This window comes from Petaurus breviceps, unplaced genomic scaffold (genome assembly GCF_028583685.1).
Source record: "Petaurus breviceps papuanus isolate PSGF00001 unplaced genomic scaffold, PetGlider_PUasm1.0 176, whole genome shotgun sequence".
Lineage (NCBI taxonomy): Eukaryota > Metazoa > Chordata > Mammalia > Diprotodontia > Petauridae > Petaurus > Petaurus breviceps.
The window spans coordinates 11,595,385-11,618,418 of NW_027185771.1; the positions used below are offsets into that span (position 1 = coordinate 11,595,385).

The window sequence follows — 23,034 nt, forward strand, 5'->3', positions numbered from 1 at the left end:
AATTTAATAAGCGTCTACTATGTTCCTGACCCTATTCTAAGCACTTTACAAATATCTCTTTTTATCCTCACAACACCCCTGAGATACAGATGCCATGTTTGTTCCCATTTTGCAGGTAAAGAAACTGAGGCAAAGAGAGGCTAAGTGACTTCTCCAGGGTCATATAGCTAACAATTTCATAGTGCTTACTTTGTGCCAGGCACCACACTAAGCACTTAGCAATTATACTTTTATTTGATCCTCACCACATCTGGGAGGTGGGTATTTATTATTATTATTCCCACTTTACAGATGAGGAAACTGAGGCAGAAAGCAGGGAAGTAGCTTGCCCAGAGTCATATAGTAAGTATCTGAGGTCAGATTTGAACTCATGTCTTCGTGACTTCAGACCCAGCACTATATCTACTGCACCACCAAGCTGTTCATTGGAACTGAGTATATGGTCTCCTGACCACACTCTGGGGCAGTCACCTGGGGGGAAAAGCCTAGTTATGTGAGTGAATGTATCTAAGAAGTAGTTATTTGGGGCAGGAGTCAGGGGGACCTGAGTTCAAATCCAGCTTCACATTTAACACTTACTAGCTGTGTGACCTTGGGCAAGTCACTTAACCCCAATTGCCCTGCCTTCCCCCCTCCAAAAAAAAAGACAAAAAAAAGTAGTTATTCATTTTTTAAACTTGCGTTTCAGAGAAAATGTTGGACGAGGGTTGGGTTTAATCTGCTATGGTTTGCCACCCATCACTGGAAAGAGGAATGTTATTGAGGGACCTTGGGAGCACTAGAAATCAGATGGGCTAGCATTTATTAAGCACCTACTGCATGTGTGTGTGTGTGCGTTCACTAAAGCAGGGCATTGGTCAGATCTCTCAGTACCTTCTATTTCTGCTATTTCCTCTGTAGATTTGATTCTGTTCCTTTGGTGGCCATCATCACCATTTGAGGATCAATTCCTCTCCACTTTATGACTAATGGAAATGACTAATGACTAATGGAAATTCCTGATTGGATGCCCCATATCATCCTCAAGACCTCACTCTCACTTAGCCTCCCATTTCCCATCCATTGCCAAATCCCACCGCTTCTGCCGCCAATGCATTTCTCCAGTGTATCCCCTTCTCTCCACCCCCAGGGCCACCATCCTAGTGAAGGCCCCAGTCTCCTCTCGTCTGACATATTCCAATAGTTGCCTAATTGGTCACCTTGCCTCTAGTCTCTCCCTCCTCCAATTCATCCTCCGAATAAGTCCTAAAGAACAGATCGGGGCCATTGCCAGTCGTCTTGACCTAGGTATGTTTTGCCGCTGGATTTCCATGGCTCTGGAGGAGAGAGTGAGGCTGATGACTTTGCACAGCCCTGCCTCACTTAAATCCAATACATACACAGGTCTGGACATCACCCCATGAGGTCATTGGTCCTCTGAGAACAGAGGAGAAATAACAATAGCAAAGGACAGGTCTGACCATGTCACTTCCCTTCTTAGCAAACTCCATTGGCTTCCTCTCACCTGGGGATCTTCTAACATCCCAAGGTCCTTTGAGAGCTGGACTTCCAAGCCAACCTTTCCAGTCTTGTTGAACCTTGCCCTCGACACATTCTAGAGTCCAGGCAGACTTGCCTTCTTACTGTTCCTCATGCACAGCCCTCCTCTCCATCTCCATGCCTTTGCACTGGGGTGTCCTCATTCAACCTCCCCTCTTAAAGTTCCTTGTTTCTTTCAAGACTCAGCTCAAGCATCATAACATTTATAGAGTACCTACTGTATGCCAGAAACTATGCTAAGCATTTTACAACTATCTCATTTGATCTTCACAACAACCCTAGGAGGTAGGTGCTATTATTATCCCTGTTTTACAGACAAGGACACTGAGGCAAACAGAGGTTAAGTGACTTCCCCAGGATTGCACAGCTAATAAGTATCTGAGGCTGGATTTGAACTCGGGTCTTCCTGACTCCAGGATCAGTGTTCTACCCATTACCCCACCCAGATGCTTACAGAGTCTTATGAAGTGTAGTAGTGTGCAATGATGTTGGGAGTAGCAGCACTGAGAAAATCATAGATCCTTGAAGTGTTTAGTTTGACTGAAATATGGGAGGGTGAGTACAGCTCCTTGCCTTGAAGATGAAGAAGGCTGCCCTCAAAGGGCAAGAGAGTGGGAAGACTCCATAGCAGACCCCACCTAGAAAAACAGTATGACTCAGACCGTGATTGTTTTGTGGTTTTGATTTTTTTTCTGCCACATTTTGGAATTCAATTATTATTTGAGTGACTGACTGAGCCTCTGCCCATACACAGAGCAAGTGTGTCCTTGTGGAAGTAGCTAGAAATTCTCATTCTAGAATGATCAGAGTGAGATTTGGAGTGGGCAGGAATGGCCCTTAGAGAGCATCTGGGTGTATGTGTGGCCACCTCACCCCTAGCCTAAGTGCCACCATTTTACAAATGAACCAGCTGAGGCCCAGAAAGGTCACTTAGCCAAAGTCATGTGGGCAGTAAATAGGAAAGCTGGATTCTTAGCTGGCAGGTCCAGTGCTCTGAGCACAGCTGACTCTCATAGACATCTAGGACTGTGCTGGCTGCCTTCTACCCCATGGCTTGGTGTTTGGCCTAGGAGAGGGAGGGTGTCCTGGGGCCCAGTAGGCCTGGGCTCTGGAGAAAAGGAGCAATGCAGAATGGAACAGGGAAAAGCTAAGTCCCTCCCTCAGAATCATGGGCCTGGAGAGTCAGCAGGTTCCTCAGAGGTCAGAAAGTCTATTCCAGTCTATGCTGAACAATATCCCTGACAGCATCCATCGCACAGCATGATCCCACCTCTTCTCATTTCCTTTTGCCAGCTTGCTTCCACAATCCTCCCCTCTCTGATCTTCTCTCTTTCCCTTTCAACTGGCTCATTCCCTGCTGCCTACAAACATCTCCTTCATCCTATAAAACCCTCCCTCGGCTCTGACATCCCTTCAAGCTATGCTTCCTCCTCTTCATGGCCAAACTCCTTTAAAAGAAAAACCAAAGGTGTCTAAATTGGTGACCTCTCCTTCCCCTCCTCTCATGCATCAGCTCCTTGCAATCCTGGTTCAGAGTTCATCATTCATGCTCTCTCCAAAGTTACTGCTGATCTCTTAATTGCCAGATTCACCCTCTGTCTGTCGCTGCTGACCCCATCCTCTCTTGGATCGCCTCTCTACTCTTGGTTTTCATGACACACCTTTCTCTTGGTGCTTCTGCCTTCTTGGTCTTTTTTATTGTCTCATCATCCATATTCTGCCCTGGACCCTCTTCCAGAGCTTCTCTCTTGGTGACTTATCAGAGTTCATATAGGTCTAATGATCATCTCCATGAAGATTATGCAGAGATCTATATGTTATTGTTTTTCCGTAGTGTCCAGCTCTTTGTGACCCTATTTGGGGTTGGAGTGGTTTACCCCTTCCTTCTCCAGCTCATTTGACAGATAAGGAAACTGAGGCAAATAGGGTTAAGTGATTTTTCCAGGGTCACACACCTAGTAAGTGTCTGAGGCCTGAGTTGAACTCAAAAAGATGAATCTTCCTGACTCCAGGTCCAGCACTCTGTCTACTGCTCTACCTCGCTGCTTTTGAGATCTATATATCCAGCTCAAATCTATCTCCTGAGCTCCAGTCCCACACTGCCAATTGCCTACTAGACATCTTGAACTAAAGACACCACAAACCCAACTTGTCCAAAACTGAACTCCTGACAGTTTTCCTCACACCATCCATTCTTCCTGACTTCCTTCTGACTGTGGAAGGTACCATCATCCTTCTAATTACATGGTTCACACCTCAGAGTTGTCCTCAATTCCCATCACCCTCACCCCATATGTCTGATCAGTTGCCAAATCTGATCAATTCTTTTCCTACACCATATCTCCCATTTGTCTTCTCTCCACTCACAGAGCCACATCTCTCAAATGGACAATAATGATAACCTCCTCATTGGTTTCCCCACCTCTCCAATTCATAATCTAATTGGTTCTCTATTATTTCTAGGATCAAACCCAAACTCTTCTGTTGGGCATTGATAGTCACAATCTGGCTTTATCCTTACCATCCTTCATGCCTTCTATGTTTCAGATAAATTGGTCTTCTGAATGTGCTTCACCAAGACATCCCATCTCTCGTCCGTCTTCGCGCTTTTACCTGGAAGGAGCTCCTTCCTTATCTCCTGTCTTCTTAGAATCCCTGGTTCCACAAAACTCAACTCAACAATTATTTTTTGTATGAGGTCTTTCCTGATCCTCCCGCTCACCTCACTTCTGGTGCCTTCCTTTCCCAAAATTACCTTTGATTTATTTTGCATGTATTTATATATGTTGTCTCCCTCAGTAGACTACCTAGCCAAGTCAATAAGCATTTTTTTAAAGCAATTGGGGTTAAGTAACTTGCTCAAGGTTACATGGCCAGTTATTTTTGTGTGGGTGCCAAGTATCTGAGGCCAGAACCGATCCCGGGTCTCCCGACACTGGGGCCGATGCTCTTACTCACTGCACCACCTGGCCACCCCAATAAGCATTTATTAAGCGCTTGCTATATGCTAGACATAAATACTGAAGATTAAAAAAGAAAAGCCCCTTCTCTCAAGGAGTGTACAGTCGAATGAAAGAGAAAACATGAAAACAACTGTGCAAACAAGAATATGCAAGATAAATTAGAGGTAGCCTCACAGGGGAGACACAAAAATTAAAGTGGACTTGGGAAGGGCTTCTTGAAGAATGTGGAACTTTAGCTGAGACTCCAAGGAGGGAAGACAGAAGACAGAGATGAGGAGGGAGAGTATTTTCAGCCTGGAGGACAGTCAGAGAAAATGTCCAGAGTCTGTAGATGGGGTATCTTGTTAGAAGGACAGCAAAGATTGGATTGCAGAGTACGTGGGAGAAGTAGGGTATAAGGAAACTGGAAATGGAAGAAGGGTCCATGTTATGGAAGGCTTTACATATCAAACAGAGGACTTTATATTTGATCCTGGAGACAAAAGGAATTGATTGAATAGGGAGGTGACATAGGCAAATTTGTGCTTTAGGAAAATCAGTTTAACAGGTGAGTCTAAAATGGACTACAGTAGGGAGAGACTTGAAGCAGGGATACCAATCAGCAGGCTATTGCAGTAGTCAGTATCAGAGGAAAGAAAGGGGTGGATACAAACCATGCTACAAAGGTTGAAATGACAGGAATTATTTCATTTTGTCTTTCTCTCTCTAGTACCTAACACTGTTCCTGGTTTCATTTGATAAATGTTTATTGGTTGATTGAGTGATTGATCTTCTTGAAGACCTAGAGTGATGGAGAACTGACTCTCCCCTGAGGAGTCCATTCTTCTTTGGACAATTCTAATTGTCAGGGAGTTCTTTACTCTGAGCCTCAGTCTTCTTCTTCATACCTTCCTCCCAGCGCTTCTAGTTCTGCTTTCTGGGGCCAAGTAGGCCAAGTCAGATTCTTCTTCCAGATGACAACTTTCTCCAGATTTCAGATTCCTTTAATAAATGCGTCTTGAAAGTTTGATCCTTCCTAAAAAAATTCCAAACCCCTTTGTTTCCAAATTCCAAACCCCCTTCCTTGTATATCATACATACAACCTCTGTTCCTAACACAAACACACACACGCACACACACAAACAACGATATTGCTATTTCAAAAACATTCTTGTGCCCAGAATCAAGTTCATATTTACTTACTTACTTAAATTTTCATCTGAAGTCATTTAGCTTTTGGCTTATTTTTATTTAACATTTCCATATGTGGATCTGTGTGATTGTCTGTTGATTGTCATTGACAAGTTATATGGGTGTGATGGTTCTCTTTGTCAGCCTAGGAACCTCATATTTCACAATCCTTAGTATACTTCTGTTATGGAAAAAAATCATCACAGTTCACTGACTTCCAGGTGCCCAGATTGTAAATATCTCCTGTGTACCAATGGGTACCTTGGTAGAGAACTTACTCCCGGTTCGTTGAAACTATCTTCTGGACACTCCTGAGACCCTTCCCACTTTCCTTCCTACAGTGGCTGCCTTTGCCCAGGGTAGGAGTGAGAGTAGAGAAGTCCCCGCTCATGGTGCCAGGACTGTGTGGAAGGGATGTGTGCTGGAACTAAAAATGAGTTTTCCCATGGAGACCCTATCAGACAAGGTAACTAGGTTCTAGATCAGTTCCATTCAATTAAGCTTTCAATTAATCAGATTCAGCACTTATGGCACATCAGCTGTTGTCCTAGACCTTTGCTAGGCATGGAAAAGACAAAGATGAAAAATAGTCTAGTGTGACCTGAATGTCTCAGTGGTCCAGGTAGATCTCCAGTACTAGAAGTTGTGCAGAAGATGCTGACCTGCATCAGCAGAGCGTGTTTCTTCATCCCAGACTTTTTTATATCAATTAAATCACAGATCCAATCCCTCTCACTACGAACCAGAGCATTGTAAGTGTAAATGACAGGCTATAAGAAATTCATAGATTTCCAAGATAGGAGCAACATTAGAGATCATCTATTCTGAGGCCCTCAGAGGAAATGAATGGAATAAATCCTAATAAGAAGAAAAATTAATATCTATATAGGACCTACTATGTGCCAGGCTAATAATAAGAGCCGTTAATATTTTTATATAGGACCTACTATGTGCCGGGCTAATTAAGAACCGCTAGTATTTATATAGGACCTACTATGTGCTAAGCGCTTGACAGTCATTATCTCATTTGACCCTTATAACAAGCATGGGAGGTAGGCGCTATTATCATACTGATTTTACACAAGAGGAAACTGAGGCAAACAGAAGTTAAGTGATTTGCCCAGGGTCACACGGCTAGTCTAAGGGTGGATTCGAACTCAAGTCTTCCTGACTCCAGGCTGGGTACTGTATCCCCTGCACCCACCTACCTACCTAAACAGAAGATATGACATGTCCAGAGCATAACTGTGAAGATTCAAACCCAGATCTTTTGACTCCAAACCCAGCATTCTTTCCAACACCTCTTTCTCAACTACAGACAGTCCCCTTACAGCTGGGGTGGTAGTCGGGGAATCAGGGAAAAGAGCTTCATAGGATAGTTGATTTAGCCTTGGAAGGGAGGCCAGAGGTCATCAGTTCCAACTTCTTCACTCTACAGATAAGTCTGGGATCCAGAAAAGTGAAGTAATGGCCCAAGGCCACATAGGTCAAGTAGGTGAGATTTGAACTCGGGCCCTAATAGTGGTCTTGGTCCCTACTAATAGTTCCATTATAATCTCCTAAATTTTCCCATCTGTAAAATGGGGGTAATAATAGCATCTACCTCCCAGGGTTGTTGCAAGGCTCAAATGAGATAATATTTGTAAAGCACTTTGAAAACCTTAAAGTTCTATAGAAATAACTAGCTATCATTATTACTATTATTGTTGGTTTTTACTTGTTTCTGACTCTTTGTGACCCCATTTGGGGTTTTCTTGGCAAAGATACTGGAGGGGTTTGCCATTTCCTTCTCTAGCTCATTGACAAATGAGGAAACTGAGGTAAACAAGGTGAGTGACTTGCCCAGGGTCATTCAGCTAAGAACTGTCTGGGGCTGGATTTGAACTCAGGAAGATGTGTCTTCTTGACTGCAGGTCTGGCATTTTGTCCACTGCTTCACCTGGCTGCCCACCATTCTTTTTATTGCTATTAGTTTCTTTTAATTAAAACCACTCGGGGCATTCCAAACCACCATAATGCATAAGGAGGAGGTCATAGCTGAGCAGTCACTTTAGAGGACGGGAGAATTTTCTAGAGAGAGAAGAGAACCTTCTAGGGGGAAAGAGTGTAGTCATAAGGAAGGAGGGAGGGGAAGAAAGCAAGCCTAGCAATATAGCTGAGCTACCCTGTGGGCCAAAGCAATCACTGTGGGCCAGCCTGGAAGCCAACCCACTCTGCAGAACACTGTGTCTGTGTGTAAAATGCTCCAACTGTCAAACAGCAGTAAATTTTTGAAGCAGGACCTGGTATTTAGTTGGGACCAATGGCTGCTGAGCCCCGCTATGCCTCTTTTAAGCAGGAGAGGGCACTCTTGAGACATCATTGGCTGAAAATTTAGGGCTTTTTTTTTTTTCCAAGGAAAGACTCTGAGCTTGGCCCTGGCGGATTTCCCAATCTCAAATGCTCCAGCCCCATTACCAAATGTCACTGAGTAATGGTGGTGTTTGACTGTGGTGCTGGCCCCCTGACTTGTATTACCTGTCAATCTAGGCTGGGTGAAAGGGCTTTAGCTGGAGCCAGACATTTTCAGCCCAGCACTATCGTATCTCTGGGCTGATGGAAAAAGAACTGTGGTCATGTTGAACATGCTGCATCCATATGTGCCAAGGCCTGAGCACCCCAAGTGGTGATCTGTCTGGGAGGAGTTCTAGTGGAGAACAGCGGGAGCCCAGCCTAGAATAACAAAGACAGCCTTTCTGGACCACCTCAGATCTGAGAACCACCAGGGAGGAGGACCCCAGTACAGACCTTTTTACCAGGCCCTCCATAGTCACAGAATCATAGATTCATATAGTGAGGTAAGGGAAAGGAAGAGGCGTTTATTAAATGCCTACTATGTGCCAGGCTCTGGGCTGTTGTAGTGTCTACTATGTGCCAGGCTCTGAGATGTTGTACTAAGTGCCTACTGTGTGCCAGACCCCATTAAGTGCCTACTATGTGCCAGGCTCTGAGATGTTGTACTAAGTGCCTACTATGTGCCAGCCCCATTAAGTGCCTACTATGTGCCAGGCTCTGGGATGCTGTTTTACTATTTAGGAAAGTTTTACAATTTTTTTTTGTTTTGTTTTACAAGATCCTCACAACAATCCTATGAAGTAGGTGCTCTTATTACCCCCATTTTACCATTGAAGAGATTGGGACACAGGGTAAATGATTTACCCAGAGTGGTATAACTAGATGAGGCTGGATTTGAACTCGGATCTTTTCTTCCTGACTCCAGGCCTGGTGCTGCATCCGATGTACCTCCTAGCTGCAGAACGTTCAACGTGGTAGGGAATTTAAAGAAGAATTAGTCTAACATCCTTATTTTGCAAATGAGACCCAGCTCAAATTCCACCTTCTACGGGTCTTTTTCCAAGTCTTTCTCCTTCTTTCTATTTGTGACTCAGCACAGCCCTCCCTCCTCTTAGAGAATGAAAGACAAACAACAGCTTTGTGACCCTATTTGGGGTTTTCTTGGCAAAGACACTAGAGTGGTTTGCCATGTCCTTCTCCAGCTCATTTTATAAATGAGGAAACTGAGGCAAACAGTTAAGTGATTTGCCCAGGGTCACTCAGCTAGCAAGTGTCTGAGGCTGGATTTGAACTTGTGAAGATGAGGTTTCCTGGACTCCAAACCCTGTGCTCTGTGCACTATGGTACCACCTACCTGCCCCATGCAGATTTGTCCCTTCTCCCGAACTCCAGAACTGTTCCTAGAGAGTTGCCTGGGACCTGAGAAGTTAAGTCTTTGACCCAGGGTCATCTAGCACCAGCATGAGTCGAAGGCAGAGCTTCTCGATTTGGAGGGCAGCTCTCTATCCTCCATACCAGGCTGCTTTGCTTCATGGCTTTCTTCAAGTCCACCAGACTGTGTGTGAGTCACAGAATGTCTGAGTTAAAAGGGTCACTGGAGCCCATCTAATCCAGCCCCTACCTGACCTGGGTACAACCTACAACCTGATCTAGGGACCGACAAATGTGCCCATCATGGACAGCGCCTCCTCATGCTGAGCTAGGGAAGGGGGAGTGCTTGGCATAGAGCAGTCACTTGTTTTTTTTAAATATTTTTTTAGTTTTGTTTTTTGTTTTTGTTTTGTTTTGCTTTTTGGAGAGGGGAAGGCAGGGAAATTGGGGTTAAGTGACTTGCCCAAAGTCACAGAGCTAGTAAGTGTTAAGTGTCTGAGGCCGGATTTAAACTCAGGTCCTCCTGACTCCAGGGCGGGTGCTCTATTCACTGCACCACCTAGCCGCCCCATGCATTCACTTATTAAATGCATTTTATTCATCAATGTGGTATCATACCTTTGACTTATAAACCTATGTCTTTCATTAACACCCTCAGATCTTCTTCCAAGCTCCCCTTTCCTACCTTTGTGAAGTTTGTTTCCTTAATCGAATGATGGAATTTTACATTTTTCTCTATTAAATTTAATCTCACTAGATTAGGCCCCTGACTCTTGAGATTTTTTTTAATCCTGATTCTATCACCCACCAACTCTTAGAGTTTTTGGTCATCTACACATTTTTAGTAAGCACACCTTCAACCAAATCATTAATAAAATTGTTAAGCAGTCTCAGGGCAACAGTACTCCATTAGAGATCTTTCTCCCAGCTGGTATCTACTGGGTAATGATCATGCTTTGGGCTTGGCCTTTCACCTAGTTCTAACTCCACCCAACTGTGTGGGCATAAGGCTTCTATCTTTTCATCTTGTCCTCAAGATATTCTTTCAAATGTTTTGTTTTATCTGGGTACTCCATGCTCAATCTGTTACATTACCCTCCTCTACTGGTCTACAGTTATCCTGTCAACCCTTTAATGGGTTCTATCCTTGGACAAGATGTACGTATAAGATATCATAAATGTGGGCCATTGTCCCCCAGGGAGGACCAACCTTAGAGTGTGAATGCCTCGGTATGACCTTTCCCTCTTTACTGGAAAGGTGAACCCGTGTCTCACTGATTACTGAACACTGCAGACCCCAGGTGATGGGCAAAGGTTCTAGCCAGTGGAGTCCTGGACCCAGTTCATTCTGGCTCAAGGAACTGATTGTTCAATTTTCATTGTATTTACACCTCAGAAATTGGCAACTGCTACAAATCAAGCCTAAATATGTTGTTTTGTTGATTATCCACACTAAAAGTGATAGAGAAAATATTAATGATTCTGATTCAACTTAAAAGTGTATGTTGCCGGACTATTTTTTTTTTCAGAGAGCTGGATGTTAAAATTTTGCCATCATATTGCCTGGTCTAGCTGCCTCCTATGTGGGTGAGGCAGAAAAAATCTTTGGGTCTTACTTTTGAATAGACAGGGACCCAAAGCTTTGAGACAACAAAAGTAGATAGCAACTAAGGTATACACCTTCATTTTCTGCAAAAATGTTGATTATTCCTGAATCTTAGTAAGGTAGGTAGGGGGAGACACAGGGGAGATCCCTTATTTTACAGAAGAGAAGATTGGATTCAATGGAGAAAGTGGTGTTTTACTTCTCCAACTAGACCTTAAGCTTCAGAACAGAGACCAGTTCTTGATCTTAATAATAATAGCCAGTGTTTATATTATACCTACTGTGTACCAGATACTGTGCTAAGCACTTTTACAAATATGATCTCATTTGATCCTAGCTACAACCCTGGAGGCAGGTGCTATACTTGTTCCCATTTTATAGTTGAAGAAACTGAGGCTGACAGAGTAGCCCAGAATCTCATAGCTGGTGTCTGAGGCTGTATTTGAATTCAGGTCTTCCTGACTTCATTCCCCCCCACCCCCAGGACATTGATCCATAGATGTGTTCTCAAAATCCCTGGCAGGATATAAAATATGATATGAATGTTAACTATTATTGTTAGAAAAACCCAGTTAGCTAAAAGAACCCTTCAGGTAGGTAAAAGGACTCCCCTTATCCCATAGGACCTTTCTTCCCTAGTGAAGAATGAATGGTGAAAGAGGAAAGACTTCTTAGCATGGAAATGACCAATATATGAGAGGCCTCCATTTACAAAGGAGAAAACTGATCCCCAGAGCAGGGAATGACTTGTGCCTGGTCAGCTGGGCCAAACTGGCTGATGCTGGCAGGACACAGCATTGATAAGGAAAAAGCAGCTGGTGCCCCAGTGGACAGCGGGCAGGGGGAGGAGGAAGGGGAGATACTTCGGGGCTATGAGGTAATTAGAGCAGCTTTGTTTGTTTTGGTCTTGTTTTCCAAGAGCCCAGCACAGCCTAAGAAATTTTTTTTTAATTGATGTGGGGGAGGGGAAGGAATTGCTGGTGGGCAAGGCACTAGCGGCAAACTAGCCACACTTGAACAATTTCTCTTCCACGGTTAACTAACTTGGGGTACCTGTTCAGTATGAGTTTGACCTAGACTACCTCTGAGGCCCCTCCCATCTTACCCAAGTGCACACCACTCCATGTTGCCTTCTATAATTGACACAGAGGGTCACTGGCTACCTTGACCCCCTCGTTTTACAAAGGTGGAAACTGATACCCAGAAGTTGGGGAGCAACTTGGATTCATTCACTCTATAGAATAGCTATCTGGCTCTCCTTAAATACAAATTTAACTGAGCATCTGGCGTGTGAAAAGCGCCAGGCTAGACAGGAAGTGGTGTGCTGTAATAGGTATTATCAGGAGACCTCAGTCCTTTCCCTTGCCTCCCCATTTAGAGCTAAACATACTTACAAAAGCCACTTACCTACTCTGCTTTGGCATTTCCATCTTTAAAATAAGGATGACGATATTTTGCCTCTGGTCAGCTGTGAAAGAGACTTACTGTCCCCTGATGAAAGGTCATGCTGTTCCATGGACCAGAGTTTGATAGGATTTCACTCTCTTTAATAGTATTAGGAAGGTCCAGCAGCCCCCTGTGGCTTAAGGGCTCCAGCTGCGGTGAGCTCTGCCATTAATCTGACATGATCCCTACTCCATTTGAACTCAGAAGCACTAAGCCTGAGCACGACAGCCGAACCCATGCTCTTGGCAGGCCAGGAAATTAATCAGATATTCTGACTGAAGGTTCTGGGTGTAAATCCCAGAATCTCAGAACTGAAGCCAGTTATTTCCTCAGCATGGTCGCTCCCTCCACTGGAGCAAATCACGGCTCCTCTCAGAGCTTAGGAGATGGTTGCTATGGTTGAGAAACTCCATGTCCCAGTGACCAGCCTGTGGATGGTAGATTCTTTCTGCACTTGGTTGGACTAGGATGGGGACAGCAGGCCTAGCCACAACCAGGGCCGTACTGGAAGCATTTGCAGGTTGGCAGGATCTAACTAGAGCTTGAATTTTGATGGAATGGCTTTCCAGGACCCAGGTCACCTCCATGCCACGATGAGATGTCAAAGGAGGACTCTAGTTCTGTTGTAACAACTGAAGAACAGTACATGACATCATTTGAAACATAGAACGAGTGATATCCCAGCAATATGTGTATGCTAAAGGCTGCAGGAGCACTGTGAGGGAGGAATGTATGAATTGAGGGGTAGGTGAGGTCACTTGTGGCCCTGCCTGCCCTGGGAAGGATTCATGGAATGGGTCATTCATTCATTCATACTTACTGAGTGCTGGATGCTGGGGGAACCACAGTCCCTGTCATGGAGTCTATGAGGAGAGATAAGGCATAAGGCCAAAGAACAAAATGGCAGCCGATATCCAAGGGGGCAGGCTGTGCTGTCCTGAGTAGGGAGATGCCGATTGGCAGGGAAGGAGGATCATGGAAGACACAGGCCTTGAAGGGTGGGTAGAATTACAACAGGCAAAAATGGGAAAGGAAATCATTCTTTGTTTGGGGATCCAATCACAGAGTTTAGGGCTAGAAAAGAGAACTTCAAGATCACCTAGTTCAACCTCTGGGGCAGCCAGGTGGCATAGTGAATAAAGCACCAGGCCTGCAATCAGGAAGACTCATCTTCCTGAATTAAAATCCGGCCTCAGACATTTACTAGCTGTGTGACCCCGGGCAAGTCACTTCACCCTGTTTGCCTCAGTTTCCTCATCTGTAAAATGAGCTGGTGGGGGAAATGGCAAACCACTACAGCATATCTGCCAAGAAAACCTCAAATGGGGTCAGGAAGAGTCTGGGATTTTTTTTTTTTTTGCTTTTTGGAGGGGGGAAGATAGGGCAATTGGGGTTAAGTGACTTGCCCGAGGTCACACAGCTAGTTTTTGTGTTAAGTGTCTGAGATCAGATTTGAACTCAGGTCCTCCTGACTCCAGGGCCAGTGCTCTACTCACTGCACCACCTAACCACCCCGAAGCCATGGGATTTTTTACAGCTCAGAAAGCCAAGGTTCATAGAGGCTAAGTAATTTGCCCCGTAGTCACACATATGTGTGTGGTAGGGCAAAGAGTCACACTCAGACCCCTTACACCAAGTCCAGGGCTTACAGCCCTTCCCACTGGCCTGGTGCTGGGGAAAGTGCTGGCCGTGCATTCAGGGAGCCCTTCAGGGGAAGCCTGTGATATTGGGGGACCCTCCTAGTTTGCTTTTCTCCAAGGTCAGCCCCGACAACTGTCTGTTCCACAGGGGATTATTGCCCAGGCTATGAACTCTTTTCTCCATCCCTTTGAGGCCTCTTCACTGCTTGTTAGCGCCTCAGCAGGGAGGTAGGCAGCAGCGAGCATTGGGGGAGATTCAAATCAGATGTAGTTAATAGCTCTGGGAAAAGGTTGGGGAGTGAAGGAGCTTGAAAATAATGGCTAAAAAGGTTTAATTTTTAAAATGTCTATGAATGTAATTTATACAGGCTCTCCCTGCCTCCCATTACCATAGATAATCGAGAGGAGGCTAATTTAAATTCCCATTCAATGCAGGTTAGTTGGACTCCTATGGAGTAATGAAAAGTCTGTGATGGGGGCTGGGGTCCTCTCCTCCAGCTGCTGCTCTGGGGGAAGGGGGATGCCTCAGCCAGGATGAATCTGCACATATGACGAACTCCGAATCTAGAGATGTTTGCTTTTTTATTTTTATAACAGGCGGAATATCTTTGGTGAATACTGGTTTCTCTGGGTGTCCTGGCCAACCACTTGTATAGTCTGGGAAAGACATGACCATTTTGCGAGCTCACACACACATGTACATACACATACATGCACACCTGCACACACACAGAGTCACCTTGCCCTTGCGTGTCCCACCAAGCTGACCACATTCCTCATGGAGATCCAGTTCTAGATATCACTCACATGGGGCAAGGGACTCTCCTCTGTCCCCTCTATCATTCTCAACCCATTCCCTCATCTCTCTCTGGCTCATGTAGCTCCAATCCTTAACTTGTTGCAACAGATTGACAGGGACCTAACTTTGCCCTCCCTCCACCCCTAATCCTCTGCTGCCATCCCTCCTATATATGAGGGTTTCCTTTGTTCAGCTGACCTAAGAATCCTGGGCCACAAGCTCACTAACCTGGCTACATTTCAGAGAAATTTATCAGAGACAAATCAAAACTGCCAAGGGTGTTACCTGCTCTTCAAGGAGGTTTCGATCCCCCCGTATTTCACAGACTCATGATATCAGAACTGGAAGGGACCTTTGAACATAGAAAGTAGGAACCTCAGAGAACATCTCATCTACCCCCTGCATTGGACAAATAAGATCCAACCATCTGGTGAACCGAGAGGGGATACCATGTTCCTAAAGTACACTGCCTCATTGACATGATGGGTCCTGTCTGTGAAGAATTGGGCTAGGTCACGAGGGCACCGAGGGCTAGAATGTAACTTACCCTTGAAGTAAACTTACCCTTCAGTCAAAAGAAATCCATAAAAGGGGTGACCAACCATTTGAAGAGCCAGTCTAAGCACCCAGTGGGAAGGTGCTGCAATGCTGACCTTGAGGCTGTGGTGGGATCAATCCAGCCTTTGCCCCCTTCAGGATTAGGTGGAGCCACTGATGGCCACTCGGCCTTTCCTGTCCCTCTTTGTCCCATGCAAGGGTTTAACTTTCTCTCAGAGGAGCATGCCCCCTGGCTTCCTAGCCCCTACTGCGGGCTGATTTAAGGTTCAGTCCCTTGAGAGGCATGACAGAAAAGCAGCCAACCCACTATGGTTCCCCCAGATGGTACTGATGGTTGTTTTTTTGTTGTGCGTGTGTGCATGTGTGTGTGTTTTTCACGGCTTGCGCTCTCAGGCTTCAAAATGTGTGTCAGCAGTAACAGCAGCAACGAAGAGGCCCCCGTCTTGAATGCAAAACAACTGGACGTCCCGGACATTATCGTCACCCCTCCCACCCCCACGAGCTCAGCAATGGGGCCAAGAGACTCGAGTCAGTCAGGTGAGGAGCCCCTTGTGCGACAACTGCTCAGCCAGATGTTGTGAGAAGATGAGGAGGGGGGGCTGAGGGAAGGATGGCCATGGAGGCTGGGGAGCGCATTAGAGATGCCAAACAGTCTCTCCCGCACTGTGAACAGCTTGCAGAGGGCTCCATCTGTGCAATTTCTTTCTCTGTCTCCTATCCCTTAACTGGGGTTATTAAAGATTTATTAATGAATCTGCATACACCTTCACTGCTGGGCCCTTCCCACGATTACTAGCCTCAGCAAGATGTGGCATGTTAAGTAATTAACCAGGCAGCTCTTGTCAGCAGTGAGGAGAGGATTGATGAATGGGCCTGGGCCTGGGAGGGAGGAGAGGGACCGTGGCAGTGGGATGCCCGTGGAATTTTTAGTTGTGTTTTCATCTCTCCACCCAGCAGAGATGCTGTTTCCTCCTCCTCTTCCTTCTCTTCCTCCTCCTCCTCCTCTTCCTCCTCTTCTTCCTCCTGAAAATTTGGCCCTCGATGGCACACCAGGCTGGCCTGGGTAGAACACGGCATCCCCCTTGCTGCTAAAGTCACCATGTCCTCAGTCCATCTTGTTTCAGAAACTTGTGCCCCTCAGATACCCAGGGACTGATGGCTTTGCCCTCCAAAGTTAGCCCAGAGAAGGGAGGGGAGGCTGGGCCAGGTGGACGAGGGCACAGAGCAGAGAGAAGGAGCAGAACATAGTGGTCCAGAGGGGTTCTCTCGCTCCTTCCAGGTCACTTCAGAGAAGCCAAGTCACTTGTCCAAGGTCACATGCCCAGTGTGTGGTAGAGTCAGAATCCAAGCCCATTTCTGCTTCAAACAGAGGCCCTTGCACTATCGTACACACTCTCATTTATTTGGTATGTGCTGTATATAAAGAAAGAGCTGTGTCAGGCCACTGGGGGACGAAGGAATAGAACAGAATGGTGCCTGCCCTGGAAGGCCCTATAGTATGAAGGATATCCACAGTGAGATAGCTAACAACAGCCATATGATATAGTGAATATACTACTAGACTCAGACTCAGGAAGACCTGAGTTCAAATCCTACCTCACACACTTAGCTGTGTCACCTTAGGCAACATCTCTTATCCTCAGTTTATCTATAAAATGGGAATGATAATAACACCTACCTGACAAGGTCATAAAGATCAAGTGAGAACAACTGTTTTGCAAACTTACAAGGAATGTTCCTATTGAGGTTTGGACTTGGGAAGAAGTCCTTTTGGACTTGGGCTTGGGTCCCACCCTGGACTCTGGGCAAGTCACTTAACTTATTTGGGGTCTGAGTTTCCCCATCTGTAAAATAAAGGGATTGCACCCAGTATCCTTTAACCCTAACCCTTCTAAGCTCTAAATTTATGCCTAATGGCCTCACCTGCTTTATAAATATGAACTTTTATTACCACAATAGCCGATGTGGCAAATTATGGAGGCAGATGTAGGAGGCCCTCTGGGCTGGGAGTCAGAAAACCTGGTCCCTCCACATACTGGTGTCATTCTTTTCATCTCCACAAGCTAAGTAAGGATAATGATCAGGAGACACCCTGGGGAGACAGCTTGGAGACCTGGTTTTGAGTCCTGGCTCTAAAATTTAGAAGCTGAGTGACCATGGACAGATCTGTTCTTTCTGTGGGCTTTGACTTCCTCCTCCACACATCATGACCCCTCCAGAGATAACGTGTGTGTTTGTGTGGGTCTGTGAGGTTGCCAAGAACGTTGCACAGATCACATGGGCTCATGGATGAAAAGCTTCAGAAACCTAATGCTCTCTAGCCCATCTAGGAGTGATTAGTATTGTACCAGTCCCCTGTGGGGCCCTTTGGTAAAGCCAGACACAAAAGACACCAAGGCCACCCCACAGGCAGATGCTCTGGGTCCCCCTGAGGCAGGATCTCTCCTGACTTCTAAAAAGTCCCAGCCTCAAAGGCTCCAAAGATCCAAGCTCTAGTCTCATCTTTGCTATTAAAATACCATATGACTGTGCCTTCATTTCCCCCACCTGTAAAATGATGGGATTTGACTAGATAATCCCTAAGGTTTCTCCTAGTTCTAGGAGTTTAAAGCAGTATGGGAACCTGGAATAAAGCAGCCAGCTGTGGGTGGTGTGGCATGGAGTTTCTGCATTTTGGCTAATGTCCACGAGTAATTTTCTAGTGGGGTCATATTGAAGTGAGGTGGGCTTATGTCTCTGTGGCAGTATAGGATAAATATATGGCTTGAGGGGAACCTTTGGAAAGAAGAGCCAGGCTTACGGAAAACATGGAAGACCCATTGCCCAGGCTATCTCCCTAAGTTACTGGAGATACTTATAATAACAGCATTTGTGCGAAACATAGCAATGCCACTGTCCAGATGGACCAGGGAAAACCATAAAGAGGAGATGAGACCAGGTATTCTCAATGATAACAGCCTTAGAGTTTTGAGGTCCAGATCATTATTGACAGATGCAGATGTTTCTTCTCCATTTCTCCCCCAGTGTGGCCAGATGAGGCTGTGTCTTACTCTGATGATGGAGAAATAGATATTGAACCCTGAGAAGACAAACCAAAGATGTCATGTCCTTGGCACCCTTCTCTGAAGGGTGTTTCTCTCTGAGGGAAGAAGACTGTTCTCTGTTTCCTCTCACAGTATGGCCTCGTACTTTAGTTTTTTCCTATCTCCAGATGCCCTAACAGAGACATGCCCCCACTGGGTGAAATCCATTAAGTCTGCTGGAACAATGGAGATATTCAGTGCTGACAGAAAGAGGCAGAAAAGTGGGAAAAGAACAAGGCATCTTCCTTGACTAAGGCAAACAATGACCAACAGCAACAGAAGCCTGGATGAAGGGAGTCAGGTTCAATAAACCTTGCAATTCCTTCCCAGCTCCGGTGTGGAGAAAGAAAGAGGAAAAACCTAATGGACTATGGTGGTATTTCCCATAATCTGATGGGATTTTTCTCTACTATAAAAACCACACATCTGTACCCCATGCCCTGGGGCCCCTCTAGATGTGATGGGCCACAAAAAGCAGACTATGCAATGTGGCTGTGAATAAAACCTTGCAAGACAAATGGTTTCTTTTTTTAAAAAATGTTTTAAAAGTATTAAGAAAGGTTAAATATGGCTTATAAGCTGAAGATCTGGATTTGGTGGAGGTTTGTGTTTGGTTGCTTTTGGTTTGGGGTTTTTTTCATTACAAATAAAGATTGTCTAAAACACACCATGAATGTCACTTCCTGGGTGGGTATGGTGAAAGAGCTCACATGAGGCAGGTCTTAAAAAGATGAGAGAGAATGGAGATATCAAAAGGTACCAGGACCAAAGTCCAGACTCTGCCATTATGTGACCATGGTTCTCTCTAGGAGAACTCTTCCTCAGGAACGAGAGAGTTACTTCCCAATGTCCCTCCCAAATCTACCTGGCAGTGTTCCAAAGTCCTTTCTGACTTTGATATTCTATTAGTCTTAAGTAACAGTCAATCAGTCTAACATTGGAAGGGTCTCTAGGCCCCTATAAGATGCTTTTACTGATTCTCTATTAAGAAGCTAGAGAAGGTTCCTTTCATGCAGCTTCGGCTTACACCCCCAATACATACAAAGAACTCAGTGAATGGGTGGTACAATGAGAACACCAGGTTTGTGATTAGATGGCATTAGTTCCAATTCTGGTTCTTCTACCTACAACTTGTGGAACCTTGGGCAAATAAATCATTTGCCCAACGTGGGACTCAATTTCTCCTTCTGTAAAATGAAGGGATTGTGCTAGAGGACTCCCAAGATCCTTGCCAGCTCTAAAATCCTGTGATTCCTATAATGTTACATCACTTCTCTCCCCAGTTTCCTTCCAGTCTTTGTTCACACCCATATATATATATATATATATATATATATATATATATATATATATATATAATCAGCATATACAAAGAATGTTCTATGCTCTGTTTTCTTCACTTGACAGTTTGATATTCATAGGATCTTCCATTTGTTCACCAAATCCTCACACCTAACTCAGTTCCCTTCCATTGAGTTATAAGGGGGAAATAAAAAAAAAAATTATTTTCAGCTCGTCTCCTCCTATGAAGACTTGGAATAGTTTTCCATTTTGATGTAGGCCCATTTTTAAAGGCCTTCCTAATTGAAACCACCTAGAAATTCAATCCATGGCCCCTCTCTTGCTTAGCAATTTTCCATCAGTATTCTTGAAAGGAACATTATAGTATGTAGTGAGAACAGTCTTGGTTTTGGTGTCAATAGGTGTGAATTCAAGTCCTGGACCTCCATTAACTAGCATTGTTGTTTCCCACTCCAGGTCGAATTCTCCTCATCTGTAAAATGAGGTGGTTGGAAGAAATGATCTTGGCATTCTTTTCTAGCTTTATCATCACTTACCTAACAGTGGTTTAATTGGGTTGGGCGTTTGCCAAAGGGAGACACAGGGGATGGTAGGTGTGATTATAAACATTAGCTAAGACAACAATATGAGCCTAGCAACAGACTGTGAGTCTGTCTTCTGAGGATGAGCCCAGGAAAGTTGGGACAGAGGCTCATCCTCAGAAGGCTGGCCCTCAGATGGTGATGTTTTCGGACATAGAAATTTATGAAATGAGCAGCTAAGCCTGGAAAAGCCACAAACTGCCTTGGCAAAAGGAGCCCCTTACACTGGTCACAGATCTTTACAATCCTGAAGTTAGCAAGACCACTGCGCTATGAGTCATATGGAGAGGGACTTAAAAAGATGTGCTTGAGGGAGCTGAATTCCTACATGGCCCAAAGGACAGCCGCACCTGGCCCCAGAAGCTAGAAGAAGCCAAGGTAGGTGCTGCTATCCTGAACAGAATCAACCCCAAGGACTCGGAAGGAGGAAAGCATTTCATCTCCTGACTTAGGGTAAGGCAGCCTATCTCTACATCTCTCACTAGGAGAGCTGACAGATAGGACTGGAAAAGCTGGTACGTTAGATTAAACCACATTCTTCTTTTTTTTAAATTACCTTTTCTTGGAAACTATCAGATTGCTATTAGGTTTGAATTCCAGACATTAGCTAGATGACCCTGGTCAAATCACAAATCTGTCTCAGTTTCCTCATTTGTAAAATGGAGATAATAATAGTATCTACCTCATAAAATAGTTATGAGGATGAAATGAGATAATATTTGTGAGGCACTTTGAAAACCTTAAATGACTACACAAATGCTAGTTACCATTATTGCTGCTGTTGTCATTATTCCAGTCCTGGCTCTGGCACTAACTTTGGACATGGCACCTTCTCCTCTGATCCTGTTTCCTCTTATGTAATAGAAGGTGATTGGACAATACGTTCTCTAAAGTCCTTACCAGCCCTTACCTTCTACTAAGAGCCTTTCCAATTCTTGACATGAATAGTTTATTCCATTGTTTTCTCCCCCTGGGAATATTATTTTTTTAAGGAGATCACTGAATACTGAAGCATAAAGGATATTATTTTTATTTGTCGAATTAACTAAAGATGATTAAAGTTATTTAAATTACTTAAAAATAAACAAAATTTTGCTTTAAAAAACATAGAATTTGTCAATTAAAAACAAGACCAGAAATGCTAAACTTTTCTGGAGATGCATATTTACACCTTTGCTTCCAGCTTGGATATTTTGCAGTAAAATGTCCTTTCCAGCCCCAACATTTTCTGATACTAAACCCCTTCTTGCTCTAACTTTCTACAGACATAATTGGGAGGGCCGATGAGGTTTGTTGGCTTTTTTCTAACCCTCTCCTTCTGCTTCTTCTTTCCTGGAGCAGGACTACTGCTCTCTCACCTCCTTTTGCCTTTTGGAAAGCCCCTGCTATCAGTCATTATACTTTAGTATGAATTATTTTAAAAAATCAATACTCAGATACCCAGGAGTATTTATTTTTCAAGCCTATTTCTTACTCAGGAATTTAGGGAATCAGGATGCTCATTAGCTCCTAGGATTCAATTTTAATCTTTACTAATATGTATTGATAGAGATTCCTGAGATGAAGGAACACCACCCATCTATTGGCTTTTGTGCTACCTACATCTTCCCTCAGCCTATGAACCTGGTCATGTCAACCCCTGGACACTGGATCAGACCTTAGAACTCCAATGCAGAAGGTGAGGAAGACAGTGCAATCCTGACCTACTTAGAAGGATGCTGTTTGCCAAGCAGTACCAAGGATGGAATCTGGTTTCATTGGTAATGGTGTGGGGGACTCCCAATTGACAAAACTCTTGTCTACAGATGCAGGCCAACACCTCATCGAATTAGTCTTAGAAAGTTGCTTAGGGCATTTCCAGGTTAAGGGACTTGCCCTGGGTGTGTCAAAGTCAAAACTTGAACAAGTCTTCCTGGTTTCTTGGCTAACTCTGCTAGGGTAAAGATTCAATGACAACCAAAACAAAAAGTCTCTGCTCCCATTCTTGTACCTTCATCAGAAGAATCCAAGGAAACTATGTTGGATAAGCGTCCTTGTGAACAAGAGAAGTAGGCACCAATCTAGGAGGCAGGAGACATTGGTTCTTGTCCTGCAGCTATCAACTCGAGGAACTCTCAATCTTTGTGTCATGGACCCCTTTGGCAGTCAGAGGAAGCATATAAACACCTTCTCAGGGTTGCCTTTATTCATAATTGAAGAAACTAAATTTCAGTTAGAGGTTGGTGAAAATAAAGATGTAATTGTTTTCCCAGTTAAGTTTATGGAAGTCCTGAAATATGTCCACAGATCCTTAGGGGTTCATGGAACCCAGAGTAGGAACGTTTGGACTAGATAAGTCTTTCCAGTTAATTCTTTGATTCTTAAATACTTCTGGCCTTTGAGCTGCAGGGAGGTAGGAGATCCATGGAAGAGATCTTAATTTCACATTCTGCCTGCCAGGATTCAGGAAAGAAATTGACATCATGGGTTGAGTTTGTACTTTAATCTAAGTCAACCATAAGAAGACCTTTCCTTAGGGTACTAGGAATAGGATTGATTAACCACCCCAAAGCTGTATACTCCCCACTGTCCCACAATGGGAACAAGGCTGTGACTCAAGAAAGATGGCAGCCTGCTGAAAGGGGTTGGCTCAGCCACTGGT

At 44.5% G+C, this 23,034-nt stretch overlaps 1 protein-coding gene and 1 long non-coding RNA gene across 2 annotated transcripts in view; both read left to right on the plus strand.

Moving 5' to 3' along the window:
- Window positions 1-19,177, plus strand: part of LOC138159517 (vasodilator-stimulated phosphoprotein-like) — a 60,410-nt gene extending 41,233 nt beyond the window's left edge. The window contains exon 3 of the mRNA XM_069085885.1: window positions 18,452-19,177. The gene's annotated coding sequence lies outside the window, so the exon portion shown is untranslated. The remainder of the gene's footprint in view (window positions 1-18,451) is intronic.
- Window positions 19,178-20,311: 1,134 nt separating this feature from the next.
- LOC138159348 (uncharacterized) lies at window positions 20,312-22,649 on the plus strand. Its single transcript, XR_011167870.1, has 2 exons — window positions 20,312-20,771; window positions 21,943-22,649. It is a non-coding gene; the product is annotated as an uncharacterized lncRNA (long non-coding RNA).
- Window positions 22,650-23,034: the final 385 nt, after the last annotated feature.